Raw genomic sequence first — 10,668 nt, forward strand, 5'->3', positions numbered from 1 at the left:
CAGGCTACTGTTTGCTGGAAAATATTGGAGTTAATGTTTCAGGCCAACAGCCATTCATTGGTAACTGAAAAACATCAGATTTTGTCTGGGAGGTGGATTGTTGGGGGGTTAGTGGGAGAAAAGGACTTAAACATTGATAGCTTGGGAGACGAGAGATTCAATGTTGAAAGTTAACTTGGTGCTGAGGCAGGAGGGACAACAAAACAAAGCAGAATAAGAGGAGGCAGTGGCATAGAGAAAATCACCGGAGTTAGGAACCACATTACCAGGCTCATTTGAACATGGTTTTGAAACCCAGCACAGCAGGCGACGAAATTTGAATTCACAGAAACATTTCGAGCTTTTTGTAGAGGTAACAGAGCTACTCGGTCATGGATTTCCGACTGAGGCTCAGTACAATGCTGCTCAGCAGTGAGGTTAGAGGCTGGGAATCCTGCAGGAAGTAACTCCCCTGCTCAATCCCCACCACCAACGACCAGTCACAAATCAGGAGTGTGAGGAAATACTCCCCATTTGCCTGAATGAGTGCGGCTCCAACACTACTCTAAGCTCGACACCTTCCAGGATAAAGCAGCCCGCTTGATTGGCACCACATTCTCAAACATCCCTCTATCACTGGCGCTCATTAGCGTTGTGTGCCATCTACAAGGTGTACTGCAGAAATTCACCCAAGATTCAAGGATCCAGGTTCGATTCCACCCTCTGGCGACCGTGCAAACTCCACAAACATTTTCTCCATGTCTGCATGGGTTTCCTCCCACAGTCCAGATATGTGCAGGACAGATGGATTGGCCATGCTAAATTGCCCATAATGCCCAAGGATGTGTGTGTTAGGTGGATTAGCCATGGGAAATGCAAGGTTACAGGGATAGGGTGGGATGCTGTTTGGAGGGTCGGTGTGGGCTCAGTGGGCCGAATGGCCTGCTTCCACACTGTAGGGATTCTGTGATTTTATATGTCTTATGAAGAAGTATATTGTGGGCTCAGAATATGGTTTACAGGGAAGAAATTGGTGGAAAAACACAACATTGAGAGGATTTTTTCGTTGGCTGCTTTTCAATTGCTAAAGAGTAAGGTATAGAAGCTACATACAAAGATAAAGTGACTATACTCTGCAACACTGGCTTTATAATACAGTCTAGTGGGCAGTTTATGAAGTAGCCCAGCAGTTCAGTTTGATTAAGTTGGAAGTTGTACCTGCTGGAGAAGGTGGTTGTGAGGAGGATGGTTTTGGATGCCATACCAGATCCTCAGATCCATAAATCACCAGTATAGGCGGCTTCGTGGAAGGGAAAAAAAGGAGATTTTGGGAAATATCTGGTGAAAAAAACATTGACCTGAAATTTTAACCTCTTTCGTTCCCTCCACAGATCTTGCTTGACCTGAGCATTTCCAGCCCATTTTTTTCTTTCTTCTGTGCTTATATTTGTAGCCTCTGCAAATATTTTGCATTAGGTATCTGACTTTTGGTGCACAGTTCAGGTAGTGATTCAGTACGTAGCTGTAAGTATTTACCATCATTTGTTCTCCTAACATCAGTGATATTATTCCTCATACTGTGTTCTCATTTCTCTATCTAAATTACCCTTTATTCCGTTTTATGGCATAACTATATAATATGGATCTCTGGCATTTGTTTTGGCGCTTGGACAGGCAGTTCTTAAGTTTTACAGTTTATTGAAATAGGGTGTTATTTCAGCTGGGACAATGTGGGAAATTCATCTAAACTAAATTGCAAACAAATTTGTGTTGTACAGGTTCGCTGGAGTCAAAATTCCTATTGTAACTGTGAGCCTGTCGTTTAAAGACAGAAGTTTTAATTTTATGCATAATTAAAACAATTTTATTGTACACTCATTTTAACAATTAATACAGAAATTGCATTAATCTTAGCATGCACTGTAAATGGTTGTCATTATCTGAGACAACCTGCAATATTTAACTTTTTGGGTAATAATTGAAGTAGAAAACTGGTATGTGTTCAATGTGAGTATTGATGAAAGTGGCTCGGCATGTTAACCTGTAGATATTGCAGCCCAAGCAAAGGGTTGAAAATAATTGTGTAAGTGAGATGGCCACTATTTTCATATCTGTTTTATATATTGCATTAAAAATTAACTTTTTGAGCTTGTTTTAGTTCATTTGCAAATTTATTTTCTTTCCACCATACACTTTGTGTACACTACTCACTTGTAAGGAGTAGCTAGGATTTTTGCTGTCAAATATTTAGTAATGTTGATTGAAGGAAAGTGGTGGAATGCCTAGGCCTCTATACCCAATGCAAGTTCACAGAAATTGTGCGCTCGTGAGAGCTATGGCACAGAATTTTAGTCTTTCTAACAAGCTTTTCCCTGAATTATTAAATAACAGTTGTTATGAATCTATTTTGAAGTCTGACCTTTTACTCTTGGAATTTCCATTTGTTGCCTTAAATCATGGACATCACAAGCACCAGTGAAATAATGCTTTCTGTTTAAAAAGTGGCACAGAATCTGCGCCAGGTTGTGTACCTCTGCAACGTAATGACCCCAACTGTTCATAACAATTTAGTCCAAATTTCAAGTTCTAAGCCAATACAGTGAATGAGTTGGTCATTGTTCTCCTTTTTGAACTGCCCTAAAGATGTGCTATAACTCTAATCAAAAGGAAATCATCTCTGTACAAGAGCAGGACATTCCATTTCTCAAAACACCTGTGGTCTCAGGAGAAATTGCCCACATACAAGACTGTTGCATTACGGAAAAATTTGTTGAAGCAGTTCAAGCATATGTCACACAAGACTGTAACAGATGTTACAGAGGAAGACTTCACTTCTACGTGTGGATTTGGTTCTGCTCCTATGATGCTGCTTGGCCTGCTGTGTTCATCCAGCCCTGCACCTTGTTGTCTCGGGTTATGTTGCTGCTCAGTTGAATGATGCAGTTTTATGGCATTGTGTAAGGAATTTATTTGTCCAAGTTTTGTTTGTTGCATTATGTTTCAGTTAATCATGGAAACGTATTTTCAAACATCTTGATGCTCACTTGTGACCACCAGAATTACTGCAGGGGTGCCCAAATTACAACATCCCATGTGCCCTGCATATCTGAGCTCATGTGTTTTCTGCCTTCCTTGAAATAATTAAGTTAAATGACTTAACATGGTCACTTTTAATTCTACAGTTTTGTTTCTGTCTTGCCACTTTTTGGTGATTGAGGTAAACTAATCAATTATTGTAAATTGTTATGTAATATTATTTTTTGTTCCTTTGACTTTTTTTATTACTTTATACTCATGGTATTTTGATAACTCTCCACTTCATATTCATTAATCATATTTTTGTCCTTATCTATTCATTTTCCACAGAAGATTTCAAAAAAGAACAAACCAGAAGTTGCTGGAAAAGCTTAGCAGGTCTGGCAGCATCTGTGAAGAAAAAAAAAATCAGAGTTAACGTTTCGGGTCTAGTGACCCTTCCTGAGAACTTCTCCAGTTGTTGAACTTTTCCGGCAACTTCTGTTTTTGTTCCTGATTTACAGCATCTGCGTATCTTTCAGTTTTTATTTGAAACCAAAGTTTTATGTCTAATTTTGGAGTTTTGAAAGCAGTGTATTTAAAAATAAATTGAAAACATTATTGCGACAGTTGATGAAACTCTTATTAGCATAATAAATGTTATGTTTTTCCCCATTGTAAGTGAGCAATTTGTTAGCCTGACTTCAAAATAGAGAAGAAAAGTTCATCTAATATGTGGGAAAGAGCTACTTTTCTTATCCTTTTTTTAGGATATGGCTAGTGAAGTAGTGATGGTGGAATGTGAAGCTTTGTGGAATGCTATGCTACACAGGCAGTCAAGTTTTAGAAAATCATTTTGTTTGTAGTGCTGTAGAAAAGGTTAGAGGTCATCTTATCATTTATTGTCAGAAGTCATCTTACTTGCTTAATTCAAGTAAGCTGATCTATGGACATTAGGAAATTTATTCCTATTTTAGGACTATTATGTGGATAAATGTATGGCTTAAATTAAGTAAATTTCAAGGATTGTTGTTCTGTTACCTTGTCTTACTGTTTAACTTGCATTTATATTCATGCTTTCAGAACTTCAAGGTGTTCCAGCCTGCTTTGCAGCTAGTTAATACTTTTGAATGTCAGTGATCATTGCAGTGTACAGAAATGCAACAGCCTGTTTCACCTAACAAGTCCTTGTGACAGCCGCATGTCGAGCAGATGATCCCTTTGTAACGACTGAGGAATAAATATTGTCCAGGATTCTCCTTTCTTTGAATAGTGTTATGGATTCTTCTACTATCAGCTGAAAGCGAAGGCTGTGGCCTTGGTTTAATGTATTTAATATATCATCATTTTGAAAGCTAGAACAGCTGTTTAATTTGTATTTGGCCTTGGCTGTCCAAGCTTATGCTTGATCCATCTTCAGAGATTAAGAAAAGGTTTGCAGTCTAGGAAATTGTAGAATTGTGTTTCTGGGTAATACTATTGTGTACATAGAGTTAAGGAAGCATGAGTTAACTCCATTGAAATAAAATTCTGAGTTGGCTTAAGCAGCTGATATGGTAACCCGAGAAGGTAACTAGGGCCGATCTTAATTTGTACATGCTGAGTAGCTTCCAAAGGTAAAGACGTTGAGTATATCGCATGAATACAAGTCTGCCTTCTGAAAATATTCTTTTAAATATAATCTGTAGTTTAACTTCCATAATATCAATGCCACTGAGAAAAGGGCACGTGAATTAATAGCAAGTTCTTTTGAGCAAAAATGCAGATATCCAATATATTTACCAGTAATAAGCCTGGGAAACATTACGTCCCAATATATTTCACAACCATTAATTGCATTTGAAGTGGAGTCCCTGTTTTGTAGGCAAGTGTGGCAGCTTTTTTGTAGGAACCGCAAACAGTTAATGGCCCGATGATCTCTTTTGGATAATGATGTCCTGGGCACATGTAATCGTAACCTGTGTTTACATGAGCGGGCAGATGGTACCTTGAGTTAATACCTCTTCAGAAAAGTGGTGCCTCTTAAACTAGAACTTCGTCAGTATTCCACTGAAGTATCTGTCTTGATTGGAGTTTGAACTGACCACTTTTGACTCCAAGGCAAAAATGGTATCACTAAATCAAAATGATATTAATATAATAAGGCAGTTAATAAAATGCATTGTCCACCTGGCCACCGTAAATATCAGTGATCTGTCATGTTGAATCGATTATTATGCTGTAGTCAATTCTTTTCATATTAGTAATTGGCAGAAGTATTTATTTTAGGCAAAATTGTATTGCAAACTGTCACTCTGTACAACTTGTATTAGAATGAAGATGAGGCATCTCGGTGACCAGTCTTCACGCTTTTTTGTTGCAACCAGGCTAATCTCAAAATAGAAGAACTGGTGGACATTGCAATGCAGTACGTAGGGTGAGCCGTAGAAAAAAAGTTGTTTGTGGAATATTAATTACACTGGCATGACTGTAATTATTACTCATCCTTGATGGGCTGCGTTTTAATACAATCAAAATTGGGATAACTATGCAAGAGAAGGGAGGACCCAGAACTTAAATTAGTATTAAATTGATATATTTAGTGAAGTTTGATTAAGTCCAGATATTTCAGCATTGTTTTGCCACCTCGGGCATTATTTGTTTAAGTTGTACGGGTATAGTGTAACATTTTAAGTAGAATATGCAGTCCTAGTAAGAGATCTGTCTTCCTGTCTATTTGGATTAAATGAGTGCAGCATTCATGCTGAGAGTTTTGATTGTCGACTGTTTTGTATCCTTTGTTCAGACTATTTTCTCTTATGTGCATTGAAAAAAGTACAAGACTTAGAGTTAATTACAAGAGCTTCAATGTTCCCTGATTGACATACAGTAGCTGTTAAGTACAAAAGGATGTCACATCATTGATGAATAGACTACCTGAGATGTGGTTAATATACAGCACACTATGCTTGTCTTGCCTATGGAAAAATGCATAATTCATCACTTTATTGTTGACTTTAAATACTGTGCTGAAATTTTACAGCACAATAGGAAAATTGCTTTTGAAAAGTATTAAATTGCTTGCCAGTTCAGAGGGTACATTAGAAAGTCAGATTTGTTAGACCTAATACACATTATCTGTCACAAGTCAAGGATTGTATTCTTTATTGTGAATGTCTTTTGGATACCAGCATTCTGAAGAGTATGACTGAAGCAAAAAAAAACTGCTTAACAAACATTACAATAGCAGAAATTGGAAATTCTGTTGGTCTCGGGTCAGTTATGTATTGTTTTGGGTTCAAACTTACTGGAAATGGTCTGAGGTCTGAATATCCAATGGAAAATATATTTATATAGCTCACTATTATGCCATAGCATTATTACAGAGCAAGTTGCTGAATAATAAAATCTGTGGATCTCTTTAGTTTGACATAATGTCCAATTGTTTTCGGCTATTCTTGTGAAGCTTTGACTACAAAAATAAAATAACAATAATGATAACTTGAAATGAATATTTTTAGAAGGATGTGCCTTATGGCTTGTATTGCTTTAACATTTTAAATTTCATCATGGGAAAGAACTTTCCAACTTGCTTGGACCCTAAATGACTGCATGTGTCCCTTAAATGATGCTAGCCTATGAAAATAGATGTGACTGGTTATCTGAAGACTGCTTAGGATTACAGCGTGATCCGGTTTAAAAACAAAATGGACAAAAGCATTGAGGTAGAGGCACTCATTTGCCACATGAAAGAATCATGAGGTTATTGGCTTAGATTCAATAAAACTACTGTGTCCCATAAAAGCTACATGGTCCAATCATTCGTGTCAGATGAATGTGAAACAATCTGTTACATATGGTATGCTTCTACGTATTTATATTGCTCATCATTCGTCATTTATATAAATGACGTAGATGGCTGCGGGTTGGGGGGCTGTGGAGGGCGTGGTTTGGATTACTAAATTTGCAGATGACACCAAGATTGGATTGTTAACAGTGAGGTTGAGTATCTTGGGCAGTAAGAAGTTATAAACAGGATGGTCAGATGTGTAGATAAATGGCAGATGGTGAAAAGTGTACAGTGATAGTGACACGCTTTGGAAGAAGTAATTTGACAAAGTATTCAATGAATGACACAACAGTAGGAAGTTCTGTGGAACAAAGTGACCTTTGAGTATTTGTTCGTAGCTCTCTGAAGGCAGAAGGGCATGTTAGTAGGTTGGTGAAAAGGGGACGGTGGTTAGATTGTCTTTTATTGGTAATGGTGTTAGCCTGGCATTTGTGTGGTGCGAATGTTGTTTGCCATTTGTCAACCCAAGCCTGGGTATTGTCCATATCTTGCTGCATTGGAACATCGACTGCTTCAGTATCTAAGGAGCTGTGAATGGTGCTGAACATTGCGCAATCAGCGAACGTTCCCATGTCTGACCTTATGGAGGGAAGGTCATTGAAGCAGGTGAAGATGGTTGATGAGCTCCTGCAGAAATGTCCTGGATCTGAGATGACCCATCTGCAACAAGAATAACGGCCGTATTTCTATGCATCTGGTATGAATTCAACCAGCGACAAATATTCCCCTTGTCTCCAGTTTTGCTTGGGCTCCTTGATGCCACACTGTCAAATGTGGCTTTGCTGTCAAGAGCGATCTTTCTCACCTTGCCTCTTGTATTTAGCGCTTTTTTTTGATATCTTTGAAGCAAGGCTATAGTAAGGCGAGGAACTGAGTGGCCCTGGCAAAACCCAAACTGGGTGTTTGAGCAGGTGCTACTTGATAGCACTGTTGATGACATTTTCCATCACTTTGCTGATGATGAAGAGGAGACTGAATGATCTGCGACTGGCTGAGTTGGATTTGTCCTTTTTTGCATAGAGGGTATGCCTGGGTATTTTTAGAAACCTAGAAATTAGGAGCAGGCATATGACATTGGCTGATTGAGCCTGCTCTGCTGTTCAACAAGATCACGGCTCATCATTCAACTCGGTATGCTGTTCCTGTTTTCTCCTGTACCCTTTGACCCTCTTAACCTTAAGAACGATACCTAATTCCTTACTGAAAACAATGTGTGGTACTGGGGACCTCTGGAGGAAGCTGAAAAATATCATCCATCCATTCCACACTTCTGACTGAAAATTGTAGCAAATGCTTCAGCCTTATGTCTTGCACTGATTTGCTGAACTGCCCCATTATTGAGGATGGGATTATTTATGGAGCTGCCACTTCAAGCAGTTGTTTAATTGCCCAGCACCATTCATGACTGGAAGTGGCAAGACTGCAGAGCTTAGATCTCATCTTTTGGTTGTGGGATTGCTTAGCCTGTCTATCGTGTGTTGCTTATGCTGTTTGGCATGCATGCAGTTCTGTTGTATAGTTTCACGAGGTTAACACCCTTTTTTAGGTATGCCTATGCTGCTCCCACCATAGTCTCACGCACTCCTCTTTGAACTAGGGTTGATCCCCTGGCTTGATGTTAGTGGTAGAGTGGAAGATTTGACAGGCCAGAAGCTGCAGATTGTGCCCAAGTATGATTCTTCTGCTGGCTGTCGACAGTACTTCCTGGATGTCTTGTGTTGCTCGTTCTGTTTGAAGTCTATCCCGTTTAGCACGATGATAGTGCCATACAGCATGATGTACTGTATTCTCAATTGAAGGTGGGACTTTGTCTTCACAAGGGCAGTGCAGTGGTCAATCTGCTGTCATGGCAGGCAGATTGAGAATGATGTCAAGTATGTTTTTCCCTCTTGGTTACCTCAGTTCCAGCCGAGCAGCTATGTCCTTTTGGACCTGACCAGCTCAGTCAGTAGTGGTGATGCCAAGCCATTTCTGATAGCAAGTCCCCCATCCAGAGTACCGTCTGCCCCCTTGCCACCCTCCTGCTTCCTTCACATGCTGTTCAATGTGGAGGAGAACTGATTTATCAGCCGAGGGTGGGAAATATGTGGAAATCAGGAGGTTTCTGTGTCCACGTGGGCCTGATGCCATGGAGTTAATGGTGAGGACTCCCAGGGCAGCTCCCCACTGGCTGTCAACCACTGTGCCACCACCTCTGGCAATGTCCTGCTGGTAGGCCAGGACATTCCCGGGGTGGTGATAGCAGTGCCTGGGACATAGTCACACTCACATTAGACCTTGTAAACAATGTCAGGCTGTTGTGTGACTGTTTCACTGATATACGCTTAATTTAAAAAAAACTGATTTATTCAGAAAATTAAAAATTCAAATTTGTTTTGCTCCTGAAGTTGTAAGTAAGCATTCTGTACTTGTGTCTGACTTTGTAACCTTCAATTTTTCTGGTTCATGAAGCTGGGGTATCAGAATTAAATGCCATGTTCCACTTTTAGATTTAAATGCAAATGTTTTGCTTGCAACGAGACGAGCTGATAACCATGGCCTGCAGGTCGGCTATGCACTTGCCAGTATGCCACAGTGATACTATGATGTCACTTTGAAAAGCTCTGCGCCAAGCCTTTATTCAGTATGTGTATCATATTCAATATTACTGCATAAGTGTGTGGGAAAAAAATAGAGTTTGTTAGTCATTATATTTTTGGATTGTTCAATAATGCTTGATATTACTTGATAACAAAGCCACTTTGAAATGTCTTTATTCACTGCTCTTTGGTTGCAGTTCCCCACATAAGTCAGTTACCTTTGCTTTCAGGTTGAGAATGCTTTTAACTCTGGAGTTGTTCCAGAACAATTGAAGAGTTCAGGTTATATTTATTTAATATTAGCGTCTGTCTATTATGCATTCAGACAGAAGTAATGTTTCCTATGTGGTACAGCATTTTGGCAGTTTCCCAGACATCTAATTTTCAGTGTGGCTGTTTCTATAGGAGCATTTCAAGAAGCATGAGCAAAGTAGAGGCCTGTAACAGGTTTGCTTTGCTTACCTTAATTTGATTACACAGCTTCTCTTGAGAAGCGAAACAACAAACACCTGAAGTTTGAATTGAAAATAGAAAATTATGGAACTGACAAGTAGTCACCTATGAGGCAGAATGTTGGCAAGGTTAGCTTGACTGCAGACTGATTTTCTCGTGTGATTCTAGTATTCTGTTTTCTTTTCCAGTCCTCAGAAGGCATTACTAGTCCTTTTTTTAAACTTTGAACTTTTGTTGCTTTTCTCTCCGTTTATTTAACAGAATCAGTAGTTGTTACTGGAAAACAGTCATTCAGCCTGTCATTTTAGAGCCAGCTCTCTGAAAGAATAGCTCCATTTCCACTCCCCTGCATTCCTGTGAATTTTTTCTCTTCAGATATTATATTCTTAATGGCATAACAATAATAAGGTAACATCTTTTAATATCAACTAAATTAGGAATTGAACTCTTTATGGATCACCTTTCATTTCTTTATCTTCCCTAAGTCTCGGTATCACAATGATTAACAGTGCTGAAAGAGGCTGTTTATCCAGTTGTATGTGCACAAGCCTAATTGTGAGGCTTAAAAACCTTCAGCTAGGTTGTAGCCAACCTTGAGTTCTTAGTTTTAACACTTTTTGTTTTGGAAATTATCCTCTTAAAATTTGAATTTAATAGGTTTTGTTTAACAAATATGTTGTTTTCTTCCATGGTGCGATTTTCAATTGTTTGTACAATTTGAGACAGCCTCTATACAACAACACTCAGTTATATTTTTAGGCTGGGATTTGCAGAACTCATGAATATCAATTTAAGGCCTAGCACTGGTAGGTA

Source organism: Rhincodon typus, chromosome 4 (genome assembly GCF_021869965.1).
Source record: "Rhincodon typus isolate 14 chromosome 4, sRhiTyp1.1, whole genome shotgun sequence".
Lineage (NCBI taxonomy): Eukaryota > Metazoa > Chordata > Chondrichthyes > Orectolobiformes > Rhincodontidae > Rhincodon > Rhincodon typus.